Raw genomic sequence first — 20,294 nt, 5'->3', positions numbered from 1 at the left:
TATTGATTAAAAGTACACTTTGTATGTTTGTAATGGCGATTGGTTTTGAACGTGATTTTATTATAAAGCGATAAACCCGTAACTAAATCTTTATAGCCAATGCAAATATGTATCTTACCGCTGCCCTATAATTCGATAATGTAATTTCTGTTTCGTATATTTTGCTAATATCGTTTGCGTAAATATTGTGAAGGCGTTCGTTTTATTTGTTTATCTTGTGTTAGTCCACACTTTGGCACACATATTGCGGCTAAATTACTGTACAATGTACGGGAAATCCCCTGATTCTGAAACTTGAAACATGGTAGATAATTTAATTGAGACATCGTGCTATGATAAGCATAAGCAAGATCAATTTATTTTTTATTTTATACCCATAGGCTAAATGTCAGCTGTTTAATTTAATGACTAGCATTTAAAAACTTTTTAATTGCCGTTTCTTACATAAAGCACATAAGAACGTGTTAGAATATTTATTTATTTGCAGTTTATATATTTCATAAATTAATATGTATACCTTATCTATAAAAACCGGCTTTACACTTTATATTGTTCTGATTAATTTCGGAACGTAGAAAAGTAAAAGTGTCAATTTATGGTAAATGGTCACCCTTGCCATAGGTATGGCAAGAAGCGTAACCACTCCTTACACAGTCAGTGTGCCGGCAACCATGTGATCCTTGATGTTATCTTGTGCCTGTAATTAAACACATCCAAAAGGATGCGTGAACCACATTCCAGCTATACAAAGTTTTTATGTTTGGCATTAGAATAATTGCGGTGATATAAGTGTGTGGTACCCATCCAGACGGACCTACACTAAGCCCTAACCGCGGTAGAGATTGTTTAACTATTTGTATTTATATTTAGTCAAATCTTAATAATAATTGGGAGATGTGTGGAGCAGGCTTAAACATTGCTATTATCAAATGTTTGATATGATTTCATTATCTAAATTATTACAATCAAATTTTACCAACGTATTTCAATGACAAACATCGAATGTATGTATTTATAGCAATTCATATATAATAATAATCAAAAATACCTAATAATTTTATTGGAAATTATATACTTACGTATTTATAGATTATAATTATGGTAAAAAGCTTGATCTAAAATCATTTACTACTTTTTATTTATATTAATATTCTGGGAAATTATATTGTATCCTATAAAACTATGAAAACTGGTGTTAATGTCGGTTTTTTTTTCAGTAGGACAACCAACAAAAATATTATATTAAAAAAAAATTACATTTCAAAATTATCTCGGAAAATGTTCTAGTATTTACAGACAGTGTCACCATCTACTCTCACATTACAAAATATGTATTTTTTACTTGATTCAGACTATGTTTTTATGGTATTTGGTAGTCTGAAGAATAACATTCAAACGTATCGATAAAAGAGATATTATTATAGAAGCTTAAGTATGCATAACACTTAATTTCACTCTTAGTAAAATAACAATATTAGACGGTAGTCAAGTAATTTACTCAGAAAATCAAAATCAATCAGCGATTATACTTTGCTTATAGATCACACACGTTACACGTAGCTCATTTTCCTCCTCTTATTTTCAAGTATCTTATAACATTTATAAAAATATTAACACGTATATGCATCATATTATGGATATAGTATGTATACTTGAAAAAATGCTAAATATAATTCTATTGTAGAAATTTAAATTCAGCCCCGGGAAAATAATTTTAACTGTTAGATTAATATAGCATGATATTTGACTAAGCGCGTTTTAATTTAGACGCGACTGGAAAACTTGTGTAAGATTAAAATATACCCACAAAACTGTTTGTACAAAACTTTATTTACTGAAGTATCTAAAAGGCAGTTTAATTTAAAACGATCTTTATTTAGTTGCATGTATGCATGTTTACTCATAACTTGAAAACGTATTGATTTATTTGGAATACTAATATTTTAATGAATTTTGCAGTCGTTATCTATGTTATGTTTTAAAAACAGAATAAATATGGAAAATTTATCTTATTAACAAGTATTCCGAAAACATGTATGGAAACAAGAGCAAATGAGATGTACGCTAGTAAAATTTACTGGAGGGTAGTTGTGAATTTTGCACGGGGCGGTGCATTATGCGGCGCACGTAGCGCGCTGTCTGCACGCGGGCGGCGCGGGCGAGGTAGAGTCGTATTCCACTGGCTGTGGCCGGCGCTTGCGTGCTCTTCTATCACCGAATCTCATTTATTATTTAAGGCTCTCTGTACTGAAACGTACTTATTGCTGTACGTGATACTGACTTTACTATGTGATCCTTTTATGACGAACCAATTCAATACCTCGATAAAATTTTCCCTTTAAATCTTCAATCAAATACTGATAGCGTAAATCTACGACAAATTCAAAAACTTTAACTGAAAATGTTTAATCCAAAAAAGTAATCTTCAAAGAGGCAGCGCGAAGAGGATTCCATGCATATTTATTGCCGGTCTCTAAACCGTTTCTCGGGTAATTCGGTACAAGCAAAGCGACATTATTTTTGTAGTAATTTCAACGAATGTCCTTTAAAATATTCAGAGCGCTATAGCTGGGCCCATTAACGTGCTTGGGCGCAATTCGGAACGGGGACTCGTCCGCAAATGGCGGTGATATCATTAACTTGACCCCCACAACTATCCGTCGCTCCGCAAGTTTTTCCTGATATTACACAGGAGAGATATTTGTGATACGATACAAACAGACCTCTAAAACATTTGCTTAAAAAATTCATAAATTTGCCCAAAAACAACAAAACAAATCTTATGTTTAGTAAGACTTTCCAAAAATCAGTGTCTGAAAAGATGAATAAAGTCAGATGCACTTGTCATTTGAACTGAAAAAGTATTTATTTACCAAACTATACACCATAACACAAGTAATTTAGAGGATATTAAAATATAAAAGTTAAATTATAAATTATTTAATATGTTACTGTAATAATAAAAGCTAAAAATATACATTTCCTAATCGAATAACGTCATCAAAGTTATGATGCTGACTTTTCAAAGATCGTTTCAAAAAATAGATAACGAATTTCGCAAGAAAAAGGAAACTTCCCCTATCTTCAGACACAAAATATGTGGCGCGATACGAAGATAGGTGCACGGAATTCCTAACTAAACTTGTGCGAGGGGATTTCTCAGCTAAAGAAATAACGGCGAAAACTCACTAGCTCTGAACAAACGCATACCCGAGTGCCGCTGTTCTTTCAGATATGCAGAGCAAATTATAAGGCGCTCCGTGAGCCACTGTACAAATTTGAATTTATGAACTTTTAAAACGACTTTATACTCTTTGACTGTTATCCGTGGAGTCCTTGGAAGATATACTCGCCCAAATTGGTTTTTAATCTTAACAAAAAAGATCCTTGCACGTGATCATTTTAATGAAATTCGTACCTACTTTACTTTAAATACGATTTTATTGAAAATTATAATGTCATTTGCAAAACGTCGTAAATTTGACGTGCGCGCTACGACTTGAAATTGCTATTCGATAGGTGAGAAGAAAAAAAAGAAACAACGTTGTACGGCGCCCTAGAAGAAATTCTTCTTGTTTCCAAGAAATTGTTTTTGCCAGCGGGGTATCAAGCTCTTAATTGAAAATTATGGTTCGCTATGAGAAACATATATTTAATTTATATACGTTAACTTCGCATAAAGAGTAACAATTTATTTTTTATTTCCATAGAAGCTGGTGTCATGTCTTTTTATAACATTATTATACAGTACTATTATTTTACATCTCGTATACGCTTTAGCAATTTTAACTGATTCGCAATCCTGATTTGAATTATGCCTCGAAAGCTATAACTATCATTTATTTATATGGTAATTATCTGTGCGAATGTTACTGTACCATTAGAAAATCGCCGGGGCGGGTCACAAACTAAGAACTGTAATGTCGAGCACGTTATATATTAGTCCGAGTAATTTAAAGTTAGTTGTGGGCTTGCAAATAAGCGAGGGGTTCGGACCGCAACTTGCTCCGCCCGCGCCAAATTACAGACTGTCAACTCGACTCAAGTAACCTGTTGACACTATGTTAACTTGTGATATTTCTCAGAGGCTTTGTTTATTGTAGACACAACTTCTATCAATGTCACCATAACAGGATTTCCCGGGAAGAATCAAATGTCCTAACAATAATAGTGTCTTAATATTTTTTTTTTATTTATAAAGTCCATGTTGTATTGTTTTAAAAGCATTATTTGTTTTACATGAAAATGATCACTGTAAAGATTTTTGAATTCTTATCGTAGTTTCTTAAGTTATACACATGGCAAAGAGTACCTATATTATGTAGGTTTTACATAGAATGTCTTGAAGTCGTTTTCTCGGCAGCCAACTGAGAGGATACAGTCCCTGAGCCGCGCCGGTTCAGTTTGAAATTTCATTCTTTCGAACACATATCTCGACTTCGTCCGGAAATTTACTTTACATTTTTCATCCTAATGGCCATTGGGAGAAAATTGGAAAAGAAGTTTCGAATTCCCATTCCAATCCTAAGACAGTTTACATTAAAGAACGTTTTTATATAAGTTAATATATATAGTATATGATTGACTCTATGATCTTTTAAAATAATTCAAAAATAACCTTTTGAAGATATTTGTTTAAAAATCCTCTTCGAATTTTAAACCCACTGCTACAATTATTATAAAAAAAATGTTATAAGGCATAAAATATTATGAAACTAATTATGAAGCGATTAAAAACGTTAGTAGTAAAGTTATGCTGTAATGAAAAATCTCCTTAAAATAAAATACTTATCTATAAAGTTGAAGATCAGTAAGGTGGTTTTAATGATAAAATGAAAAGTATATAGTCATCCATCGCTCTCGTATTGAAATATGTGTGTAACTAAAAGTCAAAATAATTGCTAAAATTATATCGCAAATGACGATCAAATTTAGATATTATTTTCGGCAGCTGCCACAAAAAAACGTCATTATTAATTAGCAAATGTAGTAGAACTTATTTTTAAAACTAACCGCAACCCCTTGCAAAATTAAAAATGTGTATGCACTGTTTTCCTGGAACTCAGAAGGGGTGAGAAAGGGGGCATAATGTGTGGCAGCCCTTGCTTAGGGTTCGACCACTGATGATGCCTATAGTGCCAATGACCCCTTATCGATTCGTCGAATTCTATGAACTGACTTAATTGCATATTGTGTTCGACTCACGATTCTTATCAGACATGAGAATTTGTGATATAGAAAGTGCATTAGTTACCAACTGAATTGTTTACGAAGTATGATTAAAGTGTAGTATTATTTATCACGCTCGCTGTTAGCATAATTGCTAATGTTAACTAAAATTAAAAATTAAATATTAACTTGTCTGTTTGAAAATAATAATGGTCTTTATTTATTTATTTATTTATTTGTAATCAACAGCATTTACGATTATATGTTATTACAGATTCACAAGCCGAATATAGCCAAAGAGAGATTACATGATTTTGGTAATGTATTAATATAGATTTCTCTTTTAGATACCCTCCGTCATAAAATTCATAAAACATTCCAAAGACAGAAACGCAGTATTGCTTGAGTAAATTTAAGTAAAATTTATCATCACTTAAATATACCTTTAAATGCATTCTTAGTATGTAACGTTGGCTACCTAAAAATGACTACAATAGTCATGTCCTGATAAATAACAAAAATTTAAGCAGTTAATGCTTACAGAAAAGTTGCTTTTAAGGTAGCATACAAAACACAGACTGTACAAAAATCGTATTTTCCGACTTAAATCCAAGTAGCACCTATAAAAACAAAGTTCAATTCAAAATCCACCGTATAGTCATTTTGTCGAGATTGAATCGAATACAATATAAATACAACTATATAAGTAACAAGTAATAACTAGCTACGTCGCTAACGCTCCAAAATACACTCTTTATACAAAAACATTCAAACAATAAGATAAAAAATGTTCCCAATAATAAAAAACGATGGCATTACTATGCGACCCAAATTATTATATACGGAGCTCTTGTTTTTAGAGAACGAGAGGTTCGTTGTTTATTAGGGTAGGTTATGTATAGGTTGATTGTTTCAAGTTTCAAGAACGGTCCGCAAGGGAGCGGGCGTGGCTCCTTGCGTCCGCGCCAGAGGTTCCGACTCGTGGTCCGCTTGTCTTAATTTACGGCGGAGTTAACCGCGGCCCGCAGTTTGTATTCATTACCCACCTGGCCACCCCGCTGCAGAATTTAATTCCTCGCAGAATCACTGCTCTAATTTACCACTAATCAAATATTTATTTCATCGCTGAGATATGGAATCCTTGGATTTAATTTTCAACGTAAGTATTCATACACCGCGGAGAATCGCTTACAAATTTACGGAACAATTTACTTACCTACGTATCTATTGTTGTAAATTTGTGTTTTTAGATAGATACTGTGGTATGTTGTTATTATTTTATTACAAGTTGGAAAAATCGTTTATATTCACAATGTTTTTTGTCTTCCGAAGTAGTAGAAAGACTATAAAATATAAATCTTAATAATACTCATCACAAACACTTTTACTCGTACTTGAAGCGAATTGAAATATATTTGTCTACACTGTTTCCAACTTTTTGACACCCAGCGGGCACTGAATTAATTTAATTAGGAATCCACTGACAACTTTCTCTAGAAATAATAAAAACTTAATTAAATAGTTAACATTCTTTGGTATTTAATGGTTTAAGGTTGAGTGGATGACTTAAATTTATTTAATACCTTAAACGTTCGTTTTCTATAAGTAAACTTCACACATCGACCAGTATAACTTGACTAAAAAAACACTTTATTTCTTTGTTTTATAATCGCTAAGTGGTAGGGTGTTTCGTATTGTTTATTCGGAACATATATGATGAAGCAATTATCCTTGGCCGGTGTAAGTTATTTTATTACGGCCCGGGTCTGGGCGGCGGCATATTTACGGGGTACGGGACACTTAAACAGCGCGTTCGTTTGTATGTGATGCAAAGTTAGTCTTACAAACTATTTACACTAACGTAAAACACACAGACCTGGAATTCATTTCTAGCTAAAGAACCGTTTAACAGGCATTAGGCTTAAAAGGCAACTGTGTAAAATACTATTTAATTCATATTATAAATCTGAAATGTATTCTGTAAACGTTTTGTTGATTAAACAAAAATATGAATGATAAATCTATAGAACAAAATAAAAATGATTACAAATATAAATTTGAGAAAGAAAGTCCATATCGAATTTCATAATAAACGATTCTAATTATTCTTATAAATTTTATTTCGTGATCTAAATATGCTTAGGGAGATATGTTACACAATAGTGAGCCGAGATGGCCAGTGAGCCGAGATGGCCAAGTGGTTAGAACGCGTGCATCTTAGCCGTTGATTGCGGGTTCAAACCCAGGCAAGCATCACTGAATTTTTCATGTGCTTAATTAATGTTGAAAATTCATCTCGTGCTCGGTGGTGAAGGAAGACATCGTAAGGAAACCTGCATGTGTCTCATTTCAACAAAATTCAGCCACATGTGCTCCAAACCTTCTCCTCAAAGGGATAGGAGGCCTTAGCCCAGCATTAAAAGGCTGTTAATGTTGAAATGTATATGTTACATAAATTAGTTTACACAATTCAGAACAACAACATCATAGATATAGGAAATAAGAAGTATATAATCAATTATCCTTCTGATAGCTTACAGTATTTTTACTTATTTATTTTATAAGTGTAAACCCCGACCTGTACGATAAAAAGGAAAATGTTCAAGTTGCTTTAAATACGTAATTTTTCAAAATATTGGTCTTTCTTAAGCGTAAAGTTAGGAAAAAAGCAATATATTTTACATAAGTTTGTTTTGAAATCCTATTCGATCATATCGTGGTGGTAATTAATTTTGCTTTAATTATTTAAGTAATATTTATTTATTTGGCTGTTTGGAGGTAAATTGAGGGCTGGTTAATTATTTGCGGAGAGGATCGGAATTGTGACTCAGCGGGGAAATGCTGCTAGCATTCTTGTTACCATTCCACTCGGTCATGATTTGTTCAGTAACCATTTATAATTTTAATTTGTATGTATATAGTTAATGCCTTAATGTAAATTAATCTTATTTTAATGCATATACAATAAAAAAAAACCTTGCACTAAATATGTATTGAATGTCGTAGTGTTCAAGTCGATAAAGCTAGAGGCTTCGTTTTCACGGGCCATGTACCGAGCTCCGACACTAACATTTAACATATTACTCACAGCTATGATATGAATGAGGTCTCCGTGACTTTTGGTTTACTTAGCTTTGTATAGAACCTTGCAACTGTGTGAGAGCTTCATTACAATTCTCACAGATTGCTGCATTTGTAGCTGGCCTGATGCATTGAGTCAGTACACCTCCACGTATGTAGTAACTCTGTTTATTAAACTTATCATGTAGTTCTCTTTAATTTATCGTAACTCTACGAGCGTTGTTTGTACAACATTATTAGTGAGATTTTCATAAACGCCTCATAAAAGTCTTTAACCATGTTTCTTTTGAGTTTTTCGCTCTTTATCAGGAGTTTTAGTTGCTGTTTTTTAACAGCGAGGAGGTGTTCTGAATAAGCTTACAATACCCCGAATAAGCAAATGCGGTCCATCATAGTTATTCTAATTTATTTGTATAATACTCTTTACAGCTGTGATTATATCTATGTTTATAATATATAATATGTTACTTATTATCACATATAAAGGATTTATAGAGTGGCTTCATTTATTTTATGCTAATTAACAATAATGTTAAACGCCATTTATAATTTAGTTGAATTTTCTAGTAGGTATGAAGTGTAATCCATTTTTATTTTATTTGCAATGACCTATTTAAAATTATGCGTATGTTTATTTTATGATAATGATACTTTATTGTAAATAAATGTAGATGACAATTATATTTATTTATAAGTTTCAAAATTTATTTAACCTAACAGATATTTATTGATAATTGTAACCGATTTAAACGAAGCAAGTAATATGTTGATTAAATATCCAAATAATACATAATTGAAATAGCATAGTTATAGTTTTTTACGTGTTATTTACTTTACTTTAAATATGTATCAATATTTTCTGTAACACCAGTATATACAATAAATTAACTAAGCATAGTTGTCTTGGAACTAGTTATGGTATGTGGTATGGTCCTTTTTATGTCCCTTGTGTCTATAGTAACACTGGCTCACTCACCCTTCAAACCGAAACACAACAACACAAAGTATTACTGTTGGGCGGTAGAATAAATGATGAGTGTCTGTTACATACCCAGACAGGCTTGCACAAAACCCTTATCAAGTGAATCTCCTGTGTTACAAATATGCTGTACTAGTTTCCGCCGGCGGCTTTGTCCAAGTGTGAGAGGATTCGGCAGGTGTTAGGTACCCTATGTCATTTTTGTACCCCTGGCACGAATATGCGTGACGTCCTGTGGCGTAACAAACAAACTAACATTTGCGTTTATGATATTAGTTAGGTTTTTCATTTTCTACATTTATTTTATATTGTTATTGTATAATTTAAATTGCATTACATGGGCTGTAGGTATTGGGGCTACTTACATCAACTGATGTTCGTGATTGAAAAATACATAATTTAAACGAAGATGGAATGTAAAATCTTCGTTCCACATTATACGCCTCGGCTCTAAAGTCATCCAAACTCTGAAGTTTGCTGCAATGCATCTTAGTTGTCAACGAGGGGAACTAGTAGTTGATGAGAAAATTGATTAAATTAGAGAAGTTAAAAGAAACATTGCTATAAAACCGCTGAGGTCGCAGCTTCTCCTGTTCATATTAAATCAGGAATATTTTGTAAATATTATTATACGCGTAAATAATTGTATGTAAAAAATCATCTTTGCTTACGTTTTAATTGTAATATCATACGTCAAAATTGGTTATGCTATATTTGTTTGTGAATTATGTTGAAATATTATTATTTTTTTCAATTTAGATATTATCCGTCCGACTGAACATCATGAATGTTGGTTTTCTATATGGTTTATTGGTTTTTTCATGGATTTTTTTTATTCAATCCAATTAGTTGATGTTTGCTGCTCGATGACTCTGCAGGACATCAACTTTATGCCATTGAACCCAATTGTTACATAAATGTAGCTAGGTAGGCCGTCTTTGTCATAATTATATTATATTCCCTAAGTAACAATCTCGAGTTCACACGAGTATAATTAAGGTTACACTCATTTAGTAAATAATGAAAAAAAATAGTAGTAAAATAATGAGATTAAACAAAAGAGCCGAGATGGCCCAGTGGTTAGAACGCGTGCATCTTAACCGATGATTTCGGGTTCAAACCCAGGCAGGCACCACTGAAATTTCAAGTGCTTAATTTGTGTTTATAATTCATCTCGTGCTCGGCGGTGAAGGAAAACATCGTGAGGAAACCTGCATGTGTCTAATTTCAACGAAATTCAGCCACATGTGTATTCCGCCAACCCGCATTGGAGCAGCGTGGTGGAATATGCTCCAAACCTTCTCCTCAAAGGGAGAGGAGGCCTTTATCCCAGCAGTGGGACATTTACGGGCTGCTTATGTTATGTATGTTATGTAAACAAAATTTTGTATCAACATTGCGCAAATATGTCTCGGGCTGTACTGTGCTAGTCCAACTTAAGGCCTGACGCGTATTTCTATCATGCGGTAGTTCAAATACCTTGTTATATATTTTAGACTACCGGTTCTACATACTTGTAAAGTGTAAACGAAAATGTATGTAACAGAAAACAATTAAAATGCATTAATACTAGTTTTCTTAGTATAAATCCTGTCTAGTAAATAAACAGAACAAAAGTTATCGTTATTGCAAACTGGAAAATGGTTTTTGGGACTTAACTATAACAGACATATGGTATTGTGAACTTTCCTGGTATTTTTAAGCCGCATATACAATACACACTAATTTGATGAATAAATTATTTAGTGTGATTTTGAATCGAGAACTAAAGGCACTGCGCGATATTTAGTGGAAATCCCGAAGATCGGGACTTAGCGCATTGCGAACATCTTTATAATGTACAGAGCCAAGTTCTGGAATTCGCTACCGGCATCTGTATTTCCGGGCACCTAAAACATGAACGCTTTTGTAGCTGGAGTGAATTGGCATTTAATAGGTTTCCTCGCTCAATCGCCGACCACATCTTGACATACCTGTCTAGGTTATTTTTAAGAGAAAACCTAATCGCCATAAAAAATAAGCAGCCATCAACGACTTAGTAACAAATCATATATTTTTAAATATCATTTAATTGAATTGTAGAATGTATTTTGTATTGTAACTTTCCGGGAGTGCGGAGTTTGCCTAAGGAATAATGGAAACATACCATCAAAATCTTTTTCATATGTAGCCAGCCCCTAAAGTGCCAAGCTAAATTTAAGAGTAAAATGTAAGTGATTTTTTTTTGTACAAAAACGGCAATAGTTTATCATTATTAATATCATTGATATTACGTAAAAAGGAACATAAAATAGAACAACCAACATCTGTTCACCGTTTCGATTCCGATAACTAAAGGAAGGGCTTATTGATATTGGCCGTTTTAGCACCAGGCCACGAATATATTTTTAGAAAAAAAAAACAAACAATCGGACTGACGCACAAGTCATCTTTTATTTAACTTTTAATGATAATGAGTTCTTTAGTTATGAATTTTATACAGTTTAATATATGATAATAAAATATAATAAAAAAAGAAAAGTTTTTTGTTGTGTAAAGGTTGAATACAATAATATTCGTATACGTAATAAATTCGGATTGTATTTTATTTTCATTGAGTTCTGTTAGTTGGTTACGTATACATACATTTCAGATTGCGTTATTTTTTATGGTTTGCTGACTAAAACTCAGAAAAATATAACCAATTTTACTTAAACTAAACAAATGCTTACAGAGAAAATTTTATATGACGTGACTATTGCGATTTATTTATGGTAAATATTTTAATGTTTATTTAGGACTGAGCAATAAATTACTGACAAATTGACCGCGTGCAGGAAAGGTAAATTAGATAGTTCGAACTAAACGAGTTATGGCAAAGTTGCGATACCGCAAGCCAAGAGAAGTTCGCGACGTTTGGAGAACGTTGCAGAATGTTCATCGAATTTACTAGTAATATGAAGATGAGAAGTGATAAAGTCAACTCTGTTACACTAAGTAGAGCGAATTTATGTAATTCGAAATATTACATTACATAAGTAGGAAAATAACTGTAAAAACTACGCTAAGTGACCGCTAGTTAATATTCTAATTAGTACTTAGATATAAGAGGCTTCTAGTTGGGGTTTTATTTACTACATTCCACTAATACGGGGCAGAATTTAATTTGACTTCTACACTACCGAGCAAGAAATATAAAGACTTATCTGCGTTTATATTTCATATATAAACTAAGTGATACCCCGGGTTTGAATCCGTAAGCTTTAGATAAGATCCAAGTGTTCCAGCCACGGGGCTATGGCAGTTTTTAATAATAGATATTCCATGTCTTGTAGTAATTATTTATCAATTGTTTCTGTGTTTTATATTTCGACGGATCCATTTCTAATTTTGTTTAATTAAGTGTGTCTATATATATTGTTTGGTCAACATCCTCATTATACAGTCGTAATAATTCATTTATTAATATTTTTAAATCAAATAAACGAAAAAAGAAACACTGGGGACAAGATTTTATTAACAATATATTTTTTATCGGATTCGACAATTATTTTATTAACATTTTTACGAAGCAGTGAGACGCCGAATTGTGCAGATATTCGCCCTCTGGCGTGCCGCTAACACTCCTTATAAATACTGGTAAGCCTCCGGCTTTTGTGGCTAATCTTTCGCGTGAAGATCGCTATTATGCCGCTATTTATTATTTCTACCGTTATTTTTCTTTCCTTAAGTCAAGTGCTTCATATTCTTAAAGAAATTTTTCAAGCTCCAATTCCTCAGAAGGTCTCAGTAAAAGATTTCATCTTGGTTTATCCTGATGCGCAATCAATGATTTTAAATCTTAAAGGTTTGTAAACAGTTTAAAAAAAGGATTTCTTGATATTATTCTTATTCAGATCAGAATAATTGCCGTTGATTTTTGAGTTCTTTTATTATTATTTTTTTAAAAAAAGAACATATTTATATCGCAGACTATGGCGAGTTAATCTTTTAAGTTTTTGTTTTTATAAATAATATTTTGTAAAGTTTCACAAGGAAAAATCATAGCGAAGATAAAATTTACTGTTACAATTTGAAGTTTTACTTAAGTAATTTCTACAGAAAGTATAAAAAATGTATGAGTAGGTACTGCCACGTAGAGGCTAAAATTATTTTCGTCGTCACTCATCATCAATTCTGCATGGGTATTTTAGATCACTTACTGTAAAATGGTGACTATTTTTACAGTTTATTTTTTATTAAGTCCATTTCGCTTCGCTTGTAGCTAACAACATATGATTTTAATAAAAAATAAAGGTAAATAAGTTATAGCAGCTAAATAAGAAAGACACAATTTCAAAACTCGATTATATATATCTTTATATATTTTTAATAAGAATAATTCATTTTCATCGACATTTATTAGTCCCTATAAATATAACAAAAAAAGCTAAACGTGTTAAAGCATACTTATAAGGCTAAACGATTTTAATAGGCCGGTATGCATTGCAATACCTCTTTAATTTTTTTTATGCGGAGTCATCCAATACAATTTGTATGAGACCTATTTTACGTTGACGGTTTTAGATTAGAAAACTTCATATACATTTATTTTTATTTAATATAATTAAAATGAATGTCGGTAAATATTTGGTATATGTTATATTTGATATAAATAGTCTTTGAAACTGAACGATTGGCAAATACATGATTTTTTTCATGATGATGTGTCTACGGGTCTCGAGGCATGCCTCTTTACCCGAGCGTGTCCTCGATAGCATACAGCTACCGTGTCATACGTTTCTGACCCAATGGGCCAGGGTCCTGTGGACCCAGAATTTTTTCGTGAAGAATATTTATTGTTTAATTTTATAACTCACCGCTAGTTAGCGCTGCAGCACATGCACTTCTATAAGGTTGAACCTAATGCCATGACAATTGCTTTATGTAAGTAGGCAGGAAAAATATTAATATATAATATTTCATTACTAAAGTGTAATAAAGTTTTAATACATAATCTACATATAAATGTGATATTAAAAAAAGTCAGTTCTTAAATATAATTGGTTGTTTGGCGTGTCATACTAAATATGCAAAAAATTAAAATATTTATGTGTTCTAAAGAGTACAAATTAATAAATAATAACTTCGTTAAGTATTAGTTACGGAAAGAGAATCGTGAAATAAGATTATGCCATTTTTTTTTAATTCTTGAATGAAATGAGGGATTGCGAATGTCTTTCTTTTAGAAAGAAAATCACAAACAAAAGATGACGAATAGAAAGACGAAATTTTCTGCAGAACGATGAAAAGTCTTGACTTTTGTATTCTTAACTCTCATTTGATATGATAATTGTAATCATTTTAGTTAATTTTGCAATAATGCAAAATTCAGGCACGTTTATTTGATTACATCTATAATCTATGCTGTATTTATACACCTTGTATTAGAACACGAAGTGTAAAATAAAGGGATAAAATTTTGAACTGATTTTGGTAAGGATAGGGTGCCGTGAAAAGTCGGTTACTCGATTTTCAACATAATATTATAAGCAAAAAGTTGCCTTGGTGTACGCGTATTCTATACCCGAAAGTCGAAACCGAGTAAGTTATGACAAAGTGTGGTGGTTTGGGGCGCTAGCTTGCGACGCATTCCGCCTGCCTCGACGCTCAACTCTTAAATTAGCGCTAACTTACAACACTTAGCTTCTTCAAGTTTTGTTTGTAGACACCGTAAATATTCGATGTTGTGAGCGTGCAGTATGGTCGTTCGTTTTGTAAACGAATTAAAGCTTTCTATTTCTCTAAATTTTACTTTATTTTTTTAACATATTTGCGTAATGTTTTTACGCAACTACAAAAAAAAGACAATCATTAAAATAAATTAAAATATGTTTATATCTAGTGTTTACCGCGATGTTGTATAGATTTAAGTGAATATAATATTATAGGTATAAATAAAGTGTATTTTATTTAAATAAATTTTATTTATTGTTACCAATTACAATTGATCCAGTAACTTTAAACTGTATTTGGGAAGCCGACTGGAACTGCAATTGGAATGCGTGGAGGTATTGAATAGTAGCGGGCGGGGCAATAATTCGATTTCGCGGTTATTTTAGCTCATGTAGGCTGGATGGGACGCAGGTGCTTTCTCCAATAGTAATAATCAAACGGAACAGTGGAATTTGAGCACTAACTGTTCATTCCATATAACTTCAATTAGAAACTAGTTTACAACGACCTGCTTCTGTTAGGTCTTTTGTAAAAAAGAATAACAAAACAGAATTAAAAAATTTATTATTATTTAAATAAATTGATTTTTTCAAATATTGGGTTTTTAATATTATTTCGAAGGTTAGTTTGGTAGGCAGAAAAATACAGATAAAACATGAATAGTATTTTTTTTTTGCATTAATTTGGCAATGGACAAAAATATCTCTGAAGTTTTGTTAATCAGTCATTGTTGCGGAGAGCATATTTTAGTTAGACGGTGCAGGTGCGCTTTTCGCTGCAACTTCGATTAATTCCCATAACGAGGCAGGTCCATCACGCGCGCGCTCGTTTGTCTCCGGACCAGCTATAAATACATCAGCGCACTTGCAATTTAATCCGTTTTGTTCCGGTCCCATGATGCCGTATTCAAACGACGCGAATGCTTCCGAAAGAGAACGGACAAAGGATATCATGGAAGACACGGCTCGCCCTTTTCTAAAGTGCTTATTATTTTTTGGATTATTTATACGAAAAATTTTAATTATATTAAATTTATAAGATTTCAATTCGCAACTAACAGTTACTAAAGAATAATTATTCTTATTACAATTCATAGTTAAAAATATGTTATTAATTACGATTTTATGTATTTTCTTTCGTTTCATACAAAGTATAATTACATTTATAAGAAATGTACCAAATTTTCATGTCGCTATTGCTTATGGAAGTTTTGATGACACGAAGTATACGTTTTCGGTGCGAAAGTTTGTAGTGAAAATGAAAACTTACGTTCTGTACATTACTATGACTGTGAAATGACAGAATAATTAAATAAGAAATGCTTTGAGAGACTCGCTAATTAATTCGCCGTCTTAATTTTTTAAAACATTACGACAGTTCTTTGTAATTAACAAATTTACGTATAAAGCGCAAAATGTCTAGATCGTCTTTGTATGCTAATACTAGAGCACTCTGTTGTACGACCAAACTGAACTTGCCTATTGAGCTAAAATATCTCGCCTAGTTATTCCAGCGCTGTAATAAGAGACAGCGATCGAAACCTTTGACATTAAGTATGTAAAATTTCCCAAGAAAAGGTTCTCTCTAGGGAATCTTCTGGCAAATGGAGAGATGAGCACATAAGAGAGCTTAAGCTATCTAGACGTAACGGCTATATAAAGTTGAGGTTTCAAATTATTCGCCTTAATTTGGAAGCGATAGTTCATCATTGTTGAAGTCTATTGAGCAGAAACTCAAGCAAATTGCAGAGATGGCAATTCATAGGCAAATCTGCTCTAAGCGTGTTAACATGGCTACGGGGTTATTGCGGCGTACCGATCCATGTGTCTATATGTATAATGTTTTATGCATGTAACTTTGGCTATTTACTATCATATTGTTGCATTTATACAATGAGTATTTATTATTTAAGTAACTTTAATTTGAATTCAAAAAAATGATTCATATTCATTTTATTCTCATTCGCTTCATTGTTCATAATGATAATCAGATCTGCCTCCAAAATCGTTGGTTTATTTTCGGGAATTGAAATATCGGAATCGAATCTTGTTTTAATATAGCGTACGTTTGGCTTCACTTTGTCAGATGGATTAGTAAATTACGCGCGCAATTAGAAGTGACGATGTTTGGCGGATGTAATGAGGCGCAGGTCGGCAATGGCATGCGACACAGACGTCGCTGTCGTTACTGACAACATTCAATCACTTCGAGCGGAATAAATTCGGTTCGTCTAAATCAAAATCAACCTTAACGCGTTGGTATACGGCATATATCAAAAAAGAGTAAAATTAACATCAAGCAAATCTTTGTTTTTTAAAGTAAATGTATTCATAGATATAGAACAAGTTCTGGTTTGACATATTTAAGGTTTCTAATTGTTACACAATTAGTTGGTTTTCTAGTAAGCCCTGATCGGAAACGAAGCCGACCCATTATCACTTAACATAAACATTTCTGAATTTCATATCCATAGCACGACCGGAGCTTGCCTCGCTTATTACCTCCGCGCTGAAAAAGAATAACATCGTTTTGGTACTTTTGACGCGGATTCCGGATGCCTCCGTTCATATTGTGAGCCGTTAATATTCTGCACGAAGCATCCGACCTTTTTTATTTGTATCTAAAATTGAACATTTTGTCGCGACAACGAGCACGCGCGTTGCTCCCCTTCGGCGAAGGAGCGATAAAAATACGAAGATGCGAGAGTGTGACAATCCCGCGCACTAACGACCTCGTGGCCGTTTAATTCACACATCTGCTGCAAATTGACATCACTCGCTCTCCCGTAGCTCAAATGTATGATTCAAACGTAGCATGACGCAGCACGTTCCAAAGAGGTGGTAGAAAGATGTCGAAGAAGCATATAAATATTAATATAATAATATAGTATTTTGCAATAATCGAAATTTTAAAAATTTCAAACTTGAAAACCTGACGTGAAATCCATCAGGCATTCTGTTTAATAAAGAAGGTGAAAAAAAGGAACTGTGAAAACAGTGTGCAGAGTGAAAAGCCTCATCAAACAACCAGCGGCGAGCGATGAAAAAGTTAGCAAAACAACAAACAGGCAACTTCTCAGCAGCATTTGGTGGCCACCTCTACAATTTACGGCTTTGTCATTATTCAAAGTTTTGAAAAAGTCTCGGTTGCTGCGAAAATTAGAAAAAAGAGGATTTCCTCCTCAATATCTTGTGAATTTGCTGAAATCGGGTGCCTTTATGCTGAAGTGGCAAACTCGCTAAGATAAGGGGCGGAACGGACAAATTGTAATAATTGCGAGACGAGATAAGAAGTGACACCAGAAAACAAATGAAGGCGGGCGGAGTTGGGACGGGGGAGGCGACGCGCGTGACGTCATCGTGCCTAGAGCCCATAAACATCTTAGCCCATACTATTAGAACACGCTTTGCCTAATACTACGTCCAGACACATAAAAATAAAGTGAAAAAAATATTGCTGTGTTTGTCTGAATAATACCTACTACTATGGGAGATAAACAAACTTCAACTTATCTTAAGACAACACGGCTTTGGATAAAAAGTTTCCTGATATATTAGTGTCAGCGTGTTATAATCAATTATTCAGTTAAAACCCTTTATCAAATACGTGGTTTATTTCATATCATAAATTGTATATTTATTTTATTTAAAATTATACTGCAAAAATAATTATCTAATAATTTTTAATGAATTGTTATTACTGTTTTTTTTTCATGTTTATTACCGGTATAAGCCTAAATAAATTCATATAATATGTTATTTACTTTTGGCGTGTGGCAAAAAAAAAAACGGCGTGTGGCAGTTTAAGTTAGTGTCTTCTAGAATTACACAATAATCGTAGTTTTGGACTTCTTGCTAGATTTGAGGATAAGTCAATACTAAGAGCCACGGAAATTCGGTCGATGACTTCTCATATACTTAACCTAAAAATCTAGACATCAGCAGATATTTTTTTTCAGTCGCAATCCATTAGTTTTCTTAAAGGATGGTGATGATTAAAATGCATTTCATAGTTACGCAAGTGATATTGTATAAGGAATTGAAATTTAAAGCAGAGGTCGCAAGTCGCAGCCGATCCCACGGGGCTGGTACTTCGGCTGTCTCCGCCACTCGCCAAATTAAAATGATAAATCAAAATCTGTCAGCGACCGCACGCAGATAATTATGTCGAGCAAATTCATATTTGCCGACTACTTTTACACAATCTTTTACGTATTGAGATCGCAACCACTTGTACAGTTTTTTTGTACGGAACCAAACATTCGAATTGATGGAACACAAAATTATTCTCAGAAGCAAAAAGAATAACATAAATCTTGAAATGGCGCGATTTAATCATTTCATTCCTTTGCCTTTAGGTTAGATAATGTCGAAATTATACTGAAACAATGGAAAACGATAAAAACGAATATCATCATATTTTGGTGTGCAATAAGCCGGATCATTCTTTTAATTTAGTTTGTGGCCATATCTGACGCTAGTGTTATGAAAATTACGTCTAGTTATAATAACATAATTGTGTTATTATTAAAATTACGTACGATTTTCGTATTTAATGGAAATATGTTTATAGATTATTTGACATACATATCGAAATTATAAATATCTACTGTACGAATCATGGCCGCGAGGAATGGCGGCAAGAATGCAAGCAGCATTTCACCGTTGAATCGCAACTCCGATTTTCTGGACGGAAAAATGAACCAACATCTCTGCGGGGCTTAAATGTTCTAGATCGTAATGTCAAGTTTATAGTTAGTATAGAATAGGTCAACGCCTTCGCCTTCGCTCCACTGATGATCCAAGGATCGAACTTCATTTTATGTAAACATTTTTTTTGTATTCATGGCCATGTTCTGGAATTTCAGTAGCATAAAATAAACAATGAAAGAGATAGTTTTCAGTAAAATTATAGTTTAAATTTTGCTTTTATCTTTATATTTCATTTTATATATGTATATTTATATTTAATTTATCGCTAAAAGGAAGATAATAATAATAAAGGATACAAGAACAAAAAGAAGAAGAAGAAAAAGAATAAAACAGAGTAATATAATTTTGTTATTATGTATTACAATGTATCGCGGAAACCAACACAAAATTAATATGTGGTAATGACTAGCTCGAACGATCGATGTTATTGATAAAATAGATATCAATTTGTACATTTATAAACATTAAATATTTGTTCGATATAAATGCGGTTTTGAAACGCGTAAAAACAACCGCGTGTTCTATCAAAATGAACTTCAATTTGTCAACTATTCAAAATTACACTACATTAGTAGTTATACAGTGAACATTTATGTGGGTGCACTCCAAAAGTGAACTTTGACCGAACAAACATTGAGATATACTTTATAATGTATACT

Source organism: Vanessa atalanta, chromosome 3 (genome assembly GCF_905147765.1).
Source record: "Vanessa atalanta chromosome 3, ilVanAtal1.2, whole genome shotgun sequence".
Classification (NCBI taxonomy): domain Eukaryota; kingdom Metazoa; phylum Arthropoda; class Insecta; order Lepidoptera; family Nymphalidae; genus Vanessa; species Vanessa atalanta.
This window is presented reverse-complemented; position numbering follows the sequence as displayed.